Source organism: Pan troglodytes, chromosome 14 (assembly GCF_028858775.2).
Source record: "Pan troglodytes isolate AG18354 chromosome 14, NHGRI_mPanTro3-v2.0_pri, whole genome shotgun sequence".
NCBI lineage: Eukaryota > Metazoa > Chordata > Mammalia > Primates > Hominidae > Pan > Pan troglodytes.
Window position 1 is genome coordinate 93,815,423 of NC_072412.2, and position 19,911 is coordinate 93,835,333.

Genomic DNA, 19,911 nt, shown 5'->3' on the forward strand with positions numbered 1-19,911 from the left:
GTACAACTTGAAACACTGGAGAAGATTATTGCCAAAAGTAAACACTGCAGTGTTGTACTTGAAGCATGTTTGTGATCGACAAATCTGGCAAAGAAAATTCTTTCTAGTATTATGACCTATTTTGGGACTCTGTCTTTTTTGGCTTCTAAAACTTTGTAATTCTCAGGCTCAACTGGTAGATTTTTTTCACATTGTCTATATATCATTCTTTTAAAATGGTGAACTATAGCTTCTTAAAGGATTTCAAAATTATTTTCAGATTCTACATTTTATCCTCTGACAGTATATCACTCAGGAAGAATAGATTAAATGTGCTGAAAAGAAAGGCAATGAAAACTAAAGAAGTTTCTTAATATGAAAGAATAAGATTAATATCAATTGCCTATCTTATTCAAGTCTACACTATGTAGTTTATGAACCATTCTTTGGCTCAATTTTTTTTCAGGTATATACCTGGTCATAAACTCTGTACTACCAAAATGAGTAGGAAAATTATGTCTTTAAATTCAAATATATCTTTTATTTCCCTTATATTGGTTTTTGAATAACTTATCCTTCAAACCATATTACCAGCCCATTTAAGTTTTCTTTGTATTACAGTGTTAAGGATGTCACCTTATTCCTTATTTTTTATCCCATTTTGTACTCCATAGTAATAGAAATGCTTTCATCGAGCGTCATGCTTTTAAATCACTTTGTAAGCACTTATTTCAATAGCCTAGATAGAATAAATACATATGTTAGCCAGTTATATGAATTGTAATTTTATTTGTTATTTTTTGGGAGGCAGGGTGTCACTGGCATGATTTCGGCTTACTGCAGCCTCCACCTCCTGGGCTCAAGTGATCCTCTCACCTCAGCCTCCTGAGTAGTTGGGAGTACAAGTGCATACCAGCACACCCTGCTGATTTTTTTACTTTTTGTAGAGTCAGGGTCTCCTCATGTTGCCAAGGCTAGTCTCAAACTTCTGAGTTCAAGCCATCTGTCCACCTCGGCCTTCCAAACTGCTGGGATTACAGGCAGGAGCCATCGTGCCTGGCCTATAAATTGTAATTTTTAAACAAATGCCATCCATTAATGTCCAATCTAGACATTTATTTCGTAAGAAGGAGAGTTCTAATCCTTTTTTAAAATTCTATTAAGCAGTTAAAGGAAAAGTATAAATTTTGACCTCATAAAATCACTATCATATACCTCACCATACCCTGAAACTACTGGGCACAAGTGATCCTCCTGCCTCAGCCTCCAGAGTAGCTAGGACTATAAGTACATGCCACTATGCCCAGCTAATTTTCATTTTTATTTTTTATAGAAACTGGCTTTCCCTATGTTGCTCAGGCTTGTCTTAAACCCCTGGCCTCTCAGAATCCTACATAGATTATTTTAAAGGGAGTTCAAAATTATGATAATTTTATCTATTCATTAACATTAAAAACATACCCCAATATAGCTAATTTTAAGTTACAGAAACAACATATAAACATACCTTTCCATTTTATATCGCTGGATAGTATGTTTGAAACCCAGTGTTTTATATAAAAATGTGAGAAGATTGAGCTCAAACGAGTTCAAACTTTGAGCTCAAAGAGTTCAAATGTCTTTGCAACTATTCTTCCAAATTCCAATCAAAGGCTGAAACCTTGTTGGGGCCTGGGCCCATTTAGGTGCTTGAGAGTGTCACACACAGTTGAGGGTGTCTGAGATGTACACACGGATTATTACATAAACTCCTAGTTTTCTAAAGGAGGAATTGATGAGAGACTTATTGTAAGCCAGCCCAAAATAATTCTGTGAATTGGCAGAGGTGCAGTGGTATTGTTATAGCTAAATATAATTCATAGAGTGGAAAGCAGGAACCAGGCCTGCAAAGATGTTCCCTGGATCTTGTGAGCAGGACATAATGTCTGTCAAGCTTTGTAACAGAGGAGACCTAGGGAGGGGCTGTCAAAGAAAGACTGCTATACTTTTTTAAATTATTATTATCATTATACTTTAAATTCTAGGGTATATGTGCACAACGTGCAGGTTTATTACATATGTATACATGTGCCATGTTGGTGTGCTGCACCCATTAACTCATCATTTACATTAGGTATATCTCCTAATGCTATCCCTCCCCCCTCCACCCACCCCAGGACAGGACCAGGTGTATGATGTTCCCCTTCCTGTGTCCAGGTGTTCGCATTGTTCAATTCCCACCTATGAGTGAGAACATGCGGTGTTTGGTTTTTTTGTCCTTGTGATAGTTTGCTGAGAATGATGGTTTCCAGCTTCATCCATGTCCCTATAAAGGACATGAACTCATCATTTTTTATGGCTGCATGGTATTCCATGGTGTATATGTGCCACATTTTCTTAATCCAGTCTATCATTGATGGACATGTGGGTTGGTTCCAAGTCTTTGCTGTTGTGAATAGCGCCACAATAAACATACATGTGCATGTGTTTTTATAGCAGCATGATTTATAATCCTTTGGGTATATACCCAGTAATTGGATGGCTGGGTCAAATGGTATTTCTAGTTCTAGATGCTTGAGGAATCGCCACACTGTCTTCCACAATGGTTGAACCAGTTTACAGTCCCACCAACAGTGTAAAAGTGTTCCTATTTCTCCACATCTTCTCCAGCACCTGTTGTTTCCTGACTTTTAATGATCGCCATTCTAACTGGTGTGAGATGGTATCTCATTGTGGTTTTGATTTGCATTTCTCTGATGGCCAGTGATGATGAGCATTTTTTCATGTGTCTGTTGGCTGCATAAATGTCTTCTTTGAGAAGTGTCTGTTCATATCCTTCGCCCACTTGTTGATGGGGTTGTTTGTTTTTTTCTTGTAAATTTGTTGGTGTTCATTGTAGATTCTGGATATTAGCCCTTTGTCAGATGAGTAGGTTGTGAAAATTTTCTCCCATTCTGTAGGTTGCCTGTTCACTTGATAGTAGTTTCTTTTGCCATGCAGGAGCTCTTGAGTTTAATTAGATCCCATTTGTCAATTTTGGCTTTTGTTGCCATTGCTTTTGGTGTTTTAGACATGAAGTCCTTGCCCATTCCTATGTCCTGAATGGTATTGCCTAGGTTTTCTTCTAGAGTTTTTATGGTTTTAGGTCTAACATGTAAGTCTTTAATCCATCTTGAACTATTTTTTGTATAAGGTTTAAGGAAGGGATCCAGTTTCAGGTTCTACATACATGTGGCAGCCAGTTTTCCCAGCACCATTTATTAAATAGTGAATCCTTTCCCCATTTCTTGTTTTTGTCAGGTTTGTCAAAGATCAGACGGTTGTAGATGTGTGGTATTATTTCTGAGGCCTCTGTTCTGTTCCCTTGGTCTATATCTCTGTTTTGGTACCAGTACCATACTGTTTTGGTTACTGTAGCCTTGTAGTATAGTTTGAAGTCAGGTAGCGTGATGCCTCCAGCTTTGTTCATTTGGCTTAGGATTGTCTTGGCAATGTGGGTTATTTTTTGGTTCCATATGAACTTTAAAGTAGTTTTTTTTCCAATTCTGTGAAGAAAGTCATTGGTAGCTTGATGGGGATGACATTAAATCTATAAATTACCTTGGGCAGTATGGCCATTTTCATGATATTGATTCTTCCTATCCATGAGCATGGAATGTTCTTCCATTTGTTTGTGTCCTCTTTAATTTTGTTGAGCAGTGGTTTGTAGTTCTCCTTGAAGAGGTCCTTCACATCCTTTGTAAGTTGGATTCCTAGGTATTTTATTCTCTTTGAAGCAATTGTGAATGGGAGATCATTCATGATTTGGCTCTCTGTTTGTCTGTTATTGGTGTATAAGAATGCTTGTGAATTTTGCACATTGATTTTGTATCCTGAGTCTTTGCTGAAGTTGCTTATCAGCTTAAGGAGATTTTGGGCTGAGACGATGGGGTTTTCTAAATATACCATCATGTCATCTGCAAACAGGGACAATTTGACTTCCTCTTTTCCTAATTGAATACCCTTTATTTCTTTCTCCTGCCTGATTGCCCTGGCCAGAATTTCTAACACTGTGTTGAATAGGAGTGGTGAGAGAGGGCATCCCTGTCTTTTGCCAGTTTTCAAAGGGAATGCTTCCAGTTTTTGCCCATTCAGTATGATATTGGCTGTGGGTTTGTCATAAATACCTCTTATTATTTTCAGATAAGTCCCATCAATACCAACGTATTGAGAGTTTTTAGCATGAAGGGTTGTTGAATTTTGTCAAAGGCCTTTTCTGCATCTATTGAGATAATCTTGTGGTTTTTCTCTTTGGTTCTGTTTATATGCTGGTTTACGTTTATTGATTTGCGTATGTTGAACCAGCCTTGCATCCCAGGGATGAAGCCCACTTGATCATGGTGGATAAGCTTTTTGATGTGCTGCTGGATTTGGTTTGCTGGTATTTTACTGAGGATTTTTGCATTGATGTTCATCAGGGATATTGGTCTAAAATTCTCTTCTTCTGTTGTGTCTCTGCCAGGCTTCGGTATCAGGATGATACTGGCCACATAAAATGAGTTACGGAGGATTCCCTCTTTTTCTATTGATTGGAATAGTTTCAGAAGGAATAGTACCAGCTCCTCCTTGTACATCTGGTAGAATTTGGCTGTGAATCCGTGTGGTCATGGACTTTGTTTGGTTGGTTAGCTATTAATATTGCCTCAATTTCAGAGCCTGTTATTGGTCTATTCAGGGATTCAGCTTCTTCCTGGCTTAGTCTTGGGAGGGTGTATGTGTCCAGGAATTTATCCATTTCTTCTAGATTTTCTAGTTTGTTTGTGTAGAGGTGTTTATAGACTGCTATACTTTTTAATGTACTTTTTAATATGATTGGGTTTGAGTCCAATGTCTCTGTTTTCCACTTGTCTCATCTATTTAAACAAAAATCTTTTCATGTTTTCTTTTGGAATAATATTATATGCTAGTGTTTCACTTTACTTTTACTATTATTTCATTAGCTATGCCTCTTTTATTTACATTTTAATTATTCTAAAGCAGTGATTTTCAACTAGCGGCGATATTGCCCTCAAGATACATTTGTCAGTGTCTGGGGATATTTTTTGCTTTCATATTGGACAGGAAGTGTGTGTGCTGCTGACATTTAATGGGTAGACGTCAGAGATTCTGCTCAACATCCTAGTATTCACAGGAGAGCCCCCCATAGCAAAGAATTATCTAAGCCAAAGTGTCAGTAGTGTCAAGATTGAGAAACTCTTATTTAAGATGCATAACATAACATCAAGTAATATTAAATATTAGATTTAAAAAACTAGTTCAAATAGTATTTAGTATGAAATATTATCTAATGCTATTTAAATAACATTAAATCAGATAATATTATCTAATGCTATTTAAATAACATCTAATGCTATTTAAATAACATTAAAGTGTAAGAATCTTAAATCAGTGTACTGTACTTCTAGTTATCCCCTTATGTGTACTATTAGCTAGCATTTTAATTCTGTACTTGTTTATATATCATATGTTTATAAGCCACACAAAACATCAGTTGTAATTTCCTTTCAATCAATTGATTTTAAAGTGATTAAAATGAGAAGAAAGATTTTTATTCACCCACCTAACTTTCTATAAGTCTTCATTCCTTTGTATAGCTCCCAGTTTCCTTAAAATATTTTACTTCACCCTGAAGAATTTCTTTTAACTTTTCTTATATTCATGTCTATTAGCAATACATTCATTCTAAAAAAGTTTTATTTAGCCAACCTTTTAAAATATATTTTCATTGTGAATAGGATTCTAAATTAACCAGATTTTTCTTTAGTTCTTCTGTGGTAGTGCTCTAGTTTTCTCAGTATTGAATAGTTTCTGACACAAAGTTGTCTATGTCATGATATACCATTGTTCCTCTCTTTGTATATAGTCTTTTTTTTCTGCTGCTTTTAATTTTTTTCTTTTTATGACTTGTATTCAACAATTTTATTATGATGTGCCTTGACATCATTTTCTGTATGTTTACTACGCTTGCAGTTGATTAAACTTCTTAGATCTGTGGATTCATAGTTTTGATCACATTTAGATAATTCTTTGTCAGTGTCTCTTCAAATATTATTTTCTGAGTTACCCTAGACTTTTTTTCAGTATTCTAACTACATATCTATTAGATATATATTAGAGTATTAAATTTTATTCCTCAGATACTGATTGATATGGTTGCTTGTGTCCCCACCCCAATCTCATCTTCAATCATAACTTTCATTATCCCCATGTGTCATGGGAGAGACCCATTGGGAGGTAATTGAATCCCAGCATGGTTACCTCTATGCTGTTCCCACCATGGTGAGTGAGTTTTCATGAGATCTGATGTTTTTATAAGGGGTTTTCCCCCTCACTTTGGTCTGCACATCTCCTTGCTGCCACCATGTGGAGAAGGACTTGTCTGCTTCCCCTTCCACCATGATAATATGGTTTGGCTGTGTCCCCACCCAAATCTCATCTTGAATTGTAGCTCCCATAATCCCTACATGTCGTGGAAGGGACCAGTTGCGAGGTAATTGAATCATGAGGGCAGGTTTTTCCCATGCTGTTCTCACGATAGTGAATAAGTCTCATGAGATCTTGTGGTTTTAAAAAGAGCAGTTCCCCTGCACACTCTCTATTTCCTGCCACCATGTAAGACGTGCCTTTGCCCCTCCTTTGCCTTCTGCCGTGATTGTGTGGTCTCCCCAGTCATGTGAAACTGTGAGTCCATTAAATTACCCAGTCTTGCGTATTTCTTCATAGCAGTATGAAAATGGACTAATACACTGATGCTCTGCTGATTTTTTAAAAATCTTTTAGTTTCAAAGGTACATGTGCAGTCCTGATATAGGTAAACTCCTGTCATGCGGGTGTATTGTGCAGATTGTTTTCCATCCCAGATACTAAGCCTAGTACTCAGTAGTTACTTTTTTCTAATCCTCTCCCTCCTCCCACTCTTCAACCTCAGGTAGGCCCCAGCAACTGTTGTTCCCCTCTTTGTGTTCTTGTGTTCTCATCATTTAGCTCCCACCTATAAGTGAGAGCATGTAGCATTTGCTTTTCTTTTCCTGTGTTAGTTTGCAAAAGATAATGCCTCCAGCTCCCATTCTATAAATTTTCTGTTCACTCTGATGATGGTTTATTTTGCTGTGCAGAAATGCTTTAGTTTAATTAGATCTCATTTGTAAATTTTTACCTTTATTGCAATTGCTTTTTTGACATCTTTATCATGAAATCTTTGCCCAATTCTATGTCTAGAATGTTATTGCCTAGGTTGTCTTTCATGGTTTTTATAGTTTTGGGTTTTAAATTTAGGTCTTTAATTCATCTTGAGTTAATTTTTTTATGTGGTGAAAAGAAGGGGCCTAGTTCCAGTGTTCTGCATATGGCTAACCAGTTATCCCTCCACCAAGGAGTCTTTTCCCCATTGCTTTTCTTTTTCAGTTTTGTCAAAGATCAGATGCCCATAGATTTGAGGACTTATTTCTGAGTTTTGTATTCTATTTCATTGGTCTATGTGTCTGTTTTTGTATCAATACGATGCTGTTTTTAATACTGTAGCCCTGTAGTGTAGTTTGAAGTTAAGTAGCACACTGATGCAAAAATCCTCAACCAAAATACTAGCAAGCTGAATCCAACAGCACGTCAAAAGCTAATCCACTATGATCAAGTAGGCTTTACCCATAGGATGCAAGGTTGGTTCAACATATGCAAATAAATAATTGTAATTCATCACATAAGTAGAGGTAAAGACAAAAACCACATGATTATCTTCATAGATGCAGAAAAGGCTTTCAATACAATTCAATATCCCTTTATGTTAAAAACTTTCCAGAAACTAGGCATTGAAGGAACATAGCTCAAAAGAAATTGAGCCATCTGTGACAAACCCACAGGCCACTGTCATACGAAATGGTCCCTTTGAAAACTGGCACAAGACAAGGATGTCCTCTCTCACCACTCCTGTTCAACATAGTATTGAAAGTCCTGGCCAGAGCAATCAGGCAAGAAAAAAAAAATAAAGGCGTCCAAATAGGAAGAGAGGAAGTCAAGCTATCCCTCTTTGTGGATGATAAACCAGGGAGGGCAACCATCTCTACAATGAGAATTACAAAACACTACTCAAAGAAATCAGAGATGACACAAACAAATGAAAAAACATCCCATGCTTATGGATTGGAAGATTCAATATTGTTAAAATGGCCATACTGCCTAAAACTTTACAGATTCAATACTATTCCTATCAAACTACCAGAAACATTCTTCAATGAACTAGAAAAAGCTACTTTAAAATTCATATGGAGCCAAAAAGGAGCTCAAATAGCTAAGGCAATACTAAGCAAAAAGAACAAAGCAAGAAACATCTACCTAATAATTTATTAGTGTCTCTATCCCTTACTGTGTTTCCTTTTGGATAGTTACTGTTAGTATGTCTTCAAGTTCACTTACCTTTTCTTCTGTAGTACATAATCTACTGTTAATCTCATAAAATATTTTAAACATTTTTATTTTTAATTTATCATATAGTAACCTATTGTATATGAATAATATTAATGAGAAAATGTTACATTGTTAGTTAAATTACTTGGGATTCATTTGCTTCTGAGTTTTTGTAATGACAAATATGGAGCAGCCCCTACTTTTACGCTTTTACAGCTGTACTACTAAACACAGTTGTTCTGTAGATTCTACTTAATATCCTATGGAGTATGAGAGCTCTGCTTTCTGTCTGGTAAAAATTGTTTACTTGCTTGCCAGTGGTGCTTTCTTTGGCCTTGAAATTTTACCCATGCATGCAGAGATTGGTACTCTACCAAAGACTGGAGAGGGGGTTTCCCTGGCCAGTTTTTCATGATCTGTTTTTGTTTATGCAGCTTCTTTATCTCCAGTATTCTGCTATACAAATAATAGCCATCTTAACCTTTCCTTTCTAAACCCTAATGTCTGTCTCCTCATCTCAGCAAGATCACTAGACTAGTTTCATACACCTTTGCTCGGGCTTAGAGACTGATTTCTGCAGCAATCTAGGAAAGTTGTAGGACTTACCCCATTTTGTTTTCTTTCAAGTATCCCAGTCCTTCAAGGTCCGTTGTCCAATATCTGAAAACATGTATTTTGTCTGTTTTTTCAGGTATGTATGGTAAGATTACAATTCTTGAACCAGTTAAGGTTTTCCGGGCAATTCTATTAACTTCAAGATATGCAAACTGGAATATTTTCTGAGCTTTTAGAGAACTAGATGACTTCTATTTTTCGGGATCTTTGTTAATGAAGATAAATGTGGTTCTTTTCATTTTGTTAATAGAAGATACCTTATTGTCCTCGCTAATGTGAAATAAAGTATTTAATAAATGACTTATTTGTCCCCTGAATCCTGATTACTTCCTACTACAAACACACAACTCCCTCAACACACATTCACACATACACACACTCACAAAATGAACACGCAAAGTGAGAGACCTCCTCGTGAGTTCACTGATGACATCTCTATTGCCAAATTCTCAGTTTCTCTGCACAAGCTCTTTTTTTGCCTGCTGCCGTCTACGTAAGATATGACTTGCTCCTTCTTGCCTTCCACTATAATTGTGAGGCCTCCCAGCCATGTGGAACTGTAAGTCCAATTAAAACTCTTTCTTTTGTAAATTACCCAGTCTTGGGTATGTCTTTATCAGCAGCGTGGAAATGGACTAATACATCCACCCACCCACCTACACACACACACCCACACCCACACACACACACACACACACACACATTTGTTTTCCTTATTGAGGTATAATCAATATACAAAATGTTGCACATATATGACTTTGGCCATATGCGGCTACTTGTGATGTAATCACAATCAATGTGCTATATATTAGTAAGAATTCTTTTGCTTACACTTTGCACTAATCTAATTCCAATATAACATAAATGTAACCTAGTCTGTATTCTAAAACAACATTTAATAACTCATACAGCACGGATGCACCATGGCTAGCTGCTTATGACTACATGCAGAGACTCATAGCTATTCAAACTTTGTCTTTGAATCTATACTATTTCCCTTACAGACCAACTTCTCAACAAGTGAGTTGCTGAATCTTAGGCAATTACCAGGCTTCTGTCTTTACATTTGTACCATTTAAGACAAACAAAAATAACTTTTATTCAGATCAGTTTGAAAAATTTTTGTGAAGAATTCTGGTTGGCAAGGATTGGGTTGCACGATTATTCTTTGAAACCCTCCTTGTACCTATGAGGGTAAAATGAAATAATTGCTAGTGCCCTCTAAAGGCATATGTTTGGAGTCAGGAAGGAGCAGTTGCCCAAAAGAAGAATGTGGTTCTAAGAGACAAAAGAGAAAAAGTCATGGTTTAATAACAAAATATTTCCATTATAAGATGTTAAGTGCTCTCTCTTCCAAGTAATGAAGTTATTTGTAAGTATAGGTACAGCAATCAATGGTGTGTCTGTATTTTGACAAAGCATTTGTCAAAATCTCTTCTTATATCTTCACAGAAAGATGAAGAAGCATTGGGCAGAAAATAATATGGTTAAATGTATTCACATCTGGCAAAAACTCCTAATTAAAAATTGTTAATAAAAATCACTAGTGATGTGTTGTAGGGCTCTGTCCTTGGCTCTTAAGCATTCTATATTTTTATCAATGACTAGAGGAAATAATTAAATGTGCAAGTGAAGTTAAAGATTTTGTGGCATGGTTAACCTCACAGAAAAATACGTTGAAGTTACTCTGTATTTGAAGTCCAGCAGCTTACAATAATTTTTAGAATACAATTTTATCTCCTTGATTTATCTCAACAGATTTTCATAATCTTAGAATTTCTTAACAGGCATCCTTACGCCTAACCATTTAAAACTACTGGCAGTTCCGTGATCATGTTATGTTCGCCCATTGTCCTATCTGGGTCTCCTTTTTCCTGTTACTAACTTCCTTTCATCTAGTTGCCTTTTACTCATTTCACAAGGCTTAATTTTTATAAGAACCCAGTTGAATTTAGTTATAAGTGCTTGGCATTGCTGTAGCATCCTAAGTAAAATTTTAATGTAGCACAATTTTACAATGCATTATATTAGTTGGTTTACCTTTTGGTTTTTATTTGTTTCCCCTTTCTCCATAAGGCAGAAAGCCACTGAGAAGGGCTTGGAATAAGTCTTGAATGCCTTGTGTTCTCAATACCAAGAACAGTGCCTAATAGCAAAAAAAGAAAATAGTAAATGTCAGCTTAACCACGTTGAGAAAGAGATTCAACATGATCTGGAAAAGGAGAATGTAAATTGTAAGGGGTGTGTATGTGTGTGTCTGTGTGTGTGTGTGTGTGTGCACACACTTGTGTGTATGTATTACTAAGGATCAATTGAAGGAGAATTTGCGTTTTGGCGATAATTGGTGTGGCAGCAGTCTGTGTAAAGAGGAGGAGAATGTGTTAGTGTTAGTTCACAATCAATACGAAATAATAGCATGCTTAGTTTCCTCATAAATAGACTCCTTTAGAATGTGTAATTAAGTTGATGGGAAAGCAATAGCAAATTTTTTTCTGAATTTATTCATTTATTTAGTAGATTGTGTCAGGTTTGAGGAGATATTGCTCCATACCCTCGGGATTCAAGCTGGACCCGACAAATCTCCATCTTCAATCTCTTAGTCCATTATTATTCAGTATGATAAGTGCTAACATAGAGAAAATTACAAAACAATGTGGGAGCACAGAGGAGATACCTGCTGCATCCCTTAAAGGTCTGAGTAGGCAATGTTATTTTAAGTTAAAAGTATTCAAATAAACAATAGTATTCTGGAGTAGTATAAAGGAATTAGAGTTGCAAGAATAGGAATAGCTTGTGTGGGATCTTGGAGGTGAAAATATGGCCCATTCAGGTAATTAAGTGCTCAGTCCAACAACAGCAGAGATGATAATATAGGAAAGTGAAATGCGTGCTCCATTTTGCAAGGCAAATTATCTCTCTGCTGGAGCTGGAACACTGGGAAATCAGGTTTCATTTTCACAATTTATTATGATTTTAACAGCATTGAATTTAATGTTGGGTTTTGTAATGGATATCCTCTTACTTCACATTGTAAAAAGAGTCATTTTGGATTCCATCATACAGAGACCGAAGCTGTTGATTGACTTCTATGTAGAGAAGAGAGTAACACACAAGCAATCCACTTCCTGAATTTATATCTGACTTACTTTCCCTCCCTCCTTTCCTCTTTTTTTTCCTTTCTCCCTTCCCCCTTCTTTGCTTCTTTCTTCTTGTCAGCCTTCCTGCTTTCCCGCCTTCTTTCATTGTGCCAGTACAGTGATCCATTTCTTTTCATTTTAATGGAAATTCTTTTTCATTGGGAGCATGATTTCTCATGAGCCATGTTCCTACCACTGCCTGCTGTCTCACATATTGTCACTGACATTGATATTGCTCTTGAAGACTAACTTTGTGCCCTATCTCTAAGTAGAAATAATACAACATGAAATTTTTGGGCACTTGTCCCAGCTAATTAACCTCTTTGACTAGCTTCATTTTATATGGTTCCTGTCATCATATAGAAAACTTAAAATATTAACTTAGCATGAGAGTAGAGTTGCATCTTTAGGTGGGTCCTGCCCTAAGTGGAAGTCTTCATAGGCCTTTAATTAAAATGATTGAAATAAGTGTTGATGATTTAAAATCTTTAATTTGTTAAACAAACTCCAGGGACATTGAAATATCTTCCATTATTAAATGACCAAATTACTTGAAACTTTTTCTTAATTGTTATGTTTTTAATAAAAGCCAAAAGTATAATTATTACAATTAAAGTATGTACTTCAGCTGATATTTTACATGCAAATTGAGTTAATATTTTTAAGGCAAATTCACATCTTCTGTCTTCAGACAGATGATTTTAGGTTAAAATTCAATATGAATGAATAACCAACATTATGATTTTTCTGGTGAAAAGGAACCAGAGATATATCAAAAATCTTTTAATGTATATATGATTATTCATTATGTATATATTTAAATTCTGTACAACACATGTTAAGAAGTATGATGATAAGCTGTATTGTATTCAGGGATAAGCAAGGATAATTGTGATGTGTTCTAGAGATTCAACTATAACGAACAAAATTAATATCCTAGAAAATGGAAGTTTTCAGGATATGTATTAGCTCTATGATATCAAAAATTATTTCATGTGGAAAAGGCAATTGGTTCTTACCAGAATCTTAGTTGTTGAAAACAGTGCAAGTTTATGGGAGGTGGAAAAAGATATATTTGTATCCTTAAAGGAATATATATATATATGTATATATATATATATACACACACACACACACACACACACAAATTACAACAGTAAAGAAGTGACAATTATTCTGAGAAGTGGCCATTTCTGTTCCAGCAGCATTGAACTGTTGATTTTGCGGAAATTTTAGATGTCCTCTAAATTATTATTACTCTACAATTCTATGAATATTCTTAGTATATGCTGGAAAAATGCAAACAAAACAAACAAAAAACAGAATTGATTGTTTAAAAATCAGTGATTTTAGCTAGCCACTAAATATGTTTTTGATTAAAGCTTTCTTCTGTCACCATCCAGAACCCATTTCAACTGATCACTGAAAATTATCTGCCCTAGCTTATTTTCACATGCTCTGTAAGAATGCTTATTATTGACTTCTCCTTAAGACTTTGGACCTAATAATCTCTACTATAACACTATGGATGTAAGTGTTAGCTCTGGAGAATTTTGGCTCATTTCACTTGTTACTTGAGTAATCTCAGATAAGGTACTTAATATCACCAAGCTCAATATCCTCTCTACAAAATAGAAACAATGATAGGTTTATAATCTCAGGATTTTTTGACAATGAATGAGCTATACATGGTTGTAAAGAGTTTATCACACTGCCCAAGAAAGAGAAAATTCTTCACAACATGGTTATTATTCCAAATGGGGTTAATGTAGCATCTAGATAATCTGGTAAACTTGTATCTGTTAATAAGTTTCACTTACTAATGTTGCCATACTAATCAGGCTAAATACATATAATATGTATTTTAAGTAAACTATCATCTTCCTCAGAATTATTATAAAGTGATTATTTCAAATAATTTAAGAGTGTGAACAAATGCCAAAGAAATCAGGTAGTACCATAGATGCTCAGTTTTGGAGAGGGGAAACTTTTGATATCGTCGAAAGAAAAATGACTTTACCTTTTTGAGTTTGCACCATGCTTATAATATTACTAATAATATATAAATGTAGCTAGGTTCAGTTTATCGTCCTAAAATCAGTTTTGAAATCATTCCAGTTGATTCATGGTATAAATTACACTAAAATATTTGCTTTGGTCTGGCTATTTTTTTCATAAATGTTATATAAATAAATAAATATATACATAATATGTCTATATATTTATTACTGGTACAGTAATACTCTTTTTGTAATATAAATCTGAAGAAAGGCAACAAATATGAAAAAATCATTGCTATCCATTTTCTGTATGAAAACATTCAAATATATTTCCTTGGTCTTATAAGCTTTCGAAAGTAGCCTACTTTTGCCATCTATATCTACTTAGTGATATAACCTATCTTCTAGATATACCGCATTACTGACCATTATTATCCTGATATGTCATTCTTTTCATATGTCATCTATTGGAATTAGTAGAGAATGAACTAATATGTATTGAGCTTCTACTTGTGTAGCTTCCATGCTAATTAATTTGCTAGTTACAAAATTTCAAAATTCATTTTTTTGTTCTTCAACTAATTCTGAGAAATGAATGTTATCATTATCAGATGAAGAAAGTTATACTCAGAGAAAAATAGCATCCTTAAATTAATGTTAGGTAGGATCAAAGATGAGTTTTGAAGCAGTCTTTTGGATGTAATTTCTTTCCCACCACTTTCCTGTAGTGCCCTATAATGCTCACATTTCTTCTATTATCATCAGTGTATCACGTGTATAAGTCAAATAATACCCCCACACAAAGATTTATCTTAAGTAATGCTAAATGTATAAAGCCTCTTTAAGTGAACACCTCATAACTTTGTAACAGAACTCCTATGGAGTATTATCCTAAAGTACTCTAAAGTATTACTTTTAAGTCCTATCAAATACTACTTACGTCACAAACATTTTATCTTCTTACTATGCATGTTATGCTTCAGTTACATGTGTTCATTACCAACTTTCATTGTAGAAAATAAATTAGGAGCCATACATTTACATGTATACATATCATGGGATCAACTAAAATGACCTCAAACATAGATAATGCTTGATTATTATTATTATTTTGCTGCTGCTGTTGTTGTTTGTTCTGTTTTGTTTTGTTTTTAGACTGAGTCTCACTCTGTCTCCCAGGCTGGAGTGCAGTGGCTCAAACTCGGCTCACTGCAACCTCCGCCTTCCAGGTTCAAGTGATTCTCCTGTCTCAGCCTCCCGAGTACTTGGGACTACAGGCGCCCACCACCATACCTGGCTAATTTTTGTATCTTTTTAGAAGAGATGGGCTTTCGCCATGTTGACCAGGCTGGTCTCAAACTCTTGACTTCAAATAATCCACCTGCCTTTGCTTCCCAAATTGCTGGGATTACAGGTGTGAGCCACCAAACTCAGCCTTGATTATAACCTTTTAATCATAGAAATAAAAGCATAGACTTGAAAACTTAATTAATAATTCATATTTTCCATCTCATTTTTGGGTCAACCATTACTACCAGATTCATGAAAAGCAAAACACAATCGTTCAGAAATAAATGTAATAAGAAAAAATTTATTTTTATGCAAAACATACCTCTTATCCATGAAAACATATCGTGATAAGAAAAGTTCATGTAGAGTTACATCAATCCCAAAATAACCAAATTATTTCTGAAAACATTGAGAATGCCCTATATTACCAAAGGCAAAGAGCTGACATTGCCAATTATTTGTGTGTATTTTCTTACACAGACATTAGAATGGATGGAGGGTCATTGTCCAGAAAAATAGAAAACAGATACTTGGCAGAAAGAGAATGAGTTTCCACATAGTTTGTATGTACATTTTCCCAATTGTATGCTCTGCATCATTTAAAAAAGCAGATCTTTTTAAATTTAGTCATGTACTTTAAGGAGTAGCCAATGTAGTCAAGGAAGAAAGAGATTTCTGATGGGTATGTTTTTTACTTTAATTGCTTTAAGCATTTTTCTCTCCCAATATTGATGAATTAATGATTTAATTTGAACTGATGCCAAAGCAAAAGTTGCACTGGATAAACTTAAAGAGATTAGGAAGAAGTGCTGCAAACTCTACTCCACTGAAACAAAGGTTGGGAAGGCGTTTTAAGCGCTTGGAGAGTGGAGAGTCTTAAGCCATCTGTGCGAATTGACCTTACCCAAAGGAAAAGGAAATTTTCTTGTATCTTCATGACAGGAGATAGTTTTACAACTTGAAGATGGTGCCTACCAAAGTTAAGCTCCTACCCTCCCACAGAGAAGAGGCGGAATGCTATATTCCTTGATAACATTTCAAAAGGATGGCTCCCAGATCTTTGAGAAAGACAGTCGTAAGTTTTAAAACTTATGAGAGGCTTATAAAATGATTTACAACTTAATGGGGCAGAGAAGGAATCTACAATCAAAAATTTTCTAAGGTAAATAAGCTAAGAAAACGTAGAGGAGAGATCTCCGTGGTTAAAAAATCTGAATTCTGTAAGGAACAGGGTAAGAGGGAGGTCAGGGATATAGAGGCAATGGGAAGCTTGTCTATAGTTTTGTCAAGCTGAGGGCAATGTTATGCCTGCATTGGTCACTAGAATAATATTCCTTGACGTGCAATGAACGAGCCATCCTGGCACATATTTGTTTTTAGTTTCTCAGGCTGTGCCATACTTCGTGTGAATCTGTTCATTCCATGATGTAATCATATAATGTTTCTGAATGGTACCAGGAAAAATAAATGTCATAATTTGGGTTAAGATGATGGACTGGGCATGTATATCTACATCCTCCCTTGGCTCCAATCATTGACAATTCTGTGGATAAAAAAAGACATACTGGTACTTACCAGTTTTTGAACCAACTTCCTCCCCTCTTGGTCCCCAGTATGCTCCACAACTGTCCAATATAAGGAAGTACAAATCAGGAGTATGTAAAATTACTAAAAATCAGGAAGCAGATGTTTCTAGATTGAAGGAAAAATAAGATTAGTAGAAATGAATACAATATATGAGCATTATTTTCAAAGATGATAGAATTCCAGTTCTCCAAACTCCAAATAACTAAATACCAGAGTGATGTAAAGCTCAGGGGTAATTGACTATGAAAGGTGCAATAAGGAAATTGCATTTGAGGCAGGTTAGTTTGTTGACAGACTTTACCTTCAACATTCAACAATCTGTCAATTTGTTGAGAAATTTACCTTCAACATTGGTGAGAATCAATGTGTGGGCTAATATTACCATTTTTATTTGGTATTATGAAAGGAAGATAAAGAAGTGAACACCAGGAAAGACAGGGAGGAGTGACAAAAGCAAACAAGCTACCTCATCCTCATTCCACTACAGCCACATGTTTAATTAACCATGTAACTCACTCAAAAAGCTGCTATAATGAGAGCTAGCATTTACCAAGAGATTAGGAGGGAATAAAAAATATAAAACAAGCCAGCAACTGAGAATTACCAATTATTGTTTCAGGAGATAAAAGAATACTAAACAAAAAGAATAATTGCTAATTTAGGAAGTGGAATTAAAGTAATGCACATAAAATATTTAAAAAGTATATTATATCAAATATTGCTAGAAAATTCATAGGGATGGATAGGAAACCGTTAACCAAAGACAGACCATAAAGTGAATGGGATTACTAGAGATATTTGATATTTAAAAATATATTCTTAAAAAAGATGGAATTATTAGCTTAATGTTTTCACCTCAAGAGCAAATTAGTGATCTACAGCATTCTCCTAGATCCCATGGCAAGAGAGGTAGACAAAAAGATGTATTGAACTGAACATAGGTGAATGAGATAAAGGATATTTTTTGATAGCTCTACTGTCCTTTTCGAGAAATTCAGAAGGAGGCAGAGGGAATGAAGTAAAGAAAAACAATAACATACTTAATAAAGGGGAAAATTGTGCTGAAGAAGATCATAAATCTTCACCTGACAATCCCCAAGTGAATTCTGAGGAGAATAAATAAAAAAAAAAAAAGATATAAAGCTAGGCAGAATATGTTGACACTTCACAGAAAAAGAAAATCCTAAAGGTTTACAGAAAAAAAGTACCAAATTAACTACAAGAGAAAAATAAGGAACATGACACTAGATTCCTTATGCTTAATTGAAAGATAGCTGGGAAGATAAGTTCATGAGTTTTTATGATTCTATTCTATTTAATTCCCTGGAATTTAGGGAGAAAGGATGAATCAAAGAGAGACATGACCAAGTTCTGATGAAGTTTCACATCTGTTATTGAGGAGAGAAGGACTCAGCAAAGTAGACTGAAATGAAACATCCACTGGGATAGGAAGGAATTTAGGAGTGGATCATATCACAAGTGTTGTAAGAAGGCAAATCGATTCAATTGTGTTAAACCATATGGATAAATCAAGAAAGATGTAGATAGAAGTAGGCAAATTACATTTCAAAATGTAGTGTTTTGGTGGCTTTGGCAAAATAATTTCACTGGAATGGTAGGAAATAAAACCAAATTCACATAAGTTAAAAATAACTGAGGTTAAGGAAATGGAGACATTTTATATACAGTTTCTGAGAAGATTTTAATGGCAAGAGGATCAAGTAGGATGTGAAATTTCTGAAAGATGTATGGAAAAAAGAGACTCTTACAGAAAGAAAACATTAGGTCATGGTTGAATGCTTCTGGAATTGTGGGGAGAAGTATGAATGAGCTAGTCAAACCTGCACGGGAAGTGGAGAGACTTTGATTTGAGAAGGGGTCTGGTCTGTTTTACAATGAGTAGTAAAGCAGAAATAATACTGAAAATAGATTTGATAATAGATTTATTTACAGATTAATTGAGGGGAAGATAAATGTATTTTATTCTGATTAAATCTATTTTATCTGTGAAGTATGAGCCTATAAATTACCATAAAAATGTGTTTGTAAGAAGATACAGAAGTTTTAAAGAGCACAAAGAAAATTTTAAATAACCCTTGTAAAAATAGAAAAATTAATCTATCAATGTTGAGTGGTTGGGTGGGATTTATGATCACACGTTTAAAGCAAATTTATGTGAATGTCTCTACTATTCTTCAGCTATTTGGATGTCGATATGGAAATCATGGACTAAAGTTTTATGCCGACTTGGGCTTTTGCCTGAGTGCAAGGATTGGGCCATCTTTTTAGTAGTTTAAGTCTAAAGGAAGATCTCTGGATTACAGCTTGACCAATAGAGAAGTGAGCCACAAGAGACTATTGCACAATGAAAATATTATACATATAATAAATGTTGGCACGACATGATCTCAGACTTGCTTTGGTAGGAATACTTGAGTAAGCCGGTTGGTGAGTTAGAAAGTTGTGATGAATTATATATTTGTGATGCAAGACAAATATTACATTGAGTATATCTGTAAATATATTCCTCTGATTTCTAAAATGTAGACAGATTGTACAATTTCTCAATTCAAGGACTTTTTAAAGGTAAACATAAGAAGCAGCCTAATGCTAATTTATTTCCCTGTCTTTTCTAAAAGTATAAATAATGGGATAGATTATGCAATGGGTCTGTAGTTAGGAAGAGAGAGAGAAATTGCAGCAAGGCAAGACAGACAATTTTTGGAGATTATGAAGGTGAATATCTTTAGTGACAATGTTAAATTTTACATGAGCCCTGTACTCCTGTAAAACTGTGAAGGCTAAAAAATACCCCAATCCTTTGTGTCTCCTAAAATGGCTACTGCAGAGGACCACACTTTCCCATGTGACTTAGATAAGACTCA

The 19,911-nt window shown here is 35.0% G+C and overlaps 1 long non-coding RNA gene across 1 annotated transcript in view; it reads left to right on the forward strand.

Annotated features, from left to right (window-relative positions):
* The window catches only part of LOC107968072 (uncharacterized), a 91,122-nt gene that overhangs the window by 47,141 nt on the left and 24,070 nt on the right, over positions 1 to 19,911 (forward strand). The window lies entirely within an intron of this gene.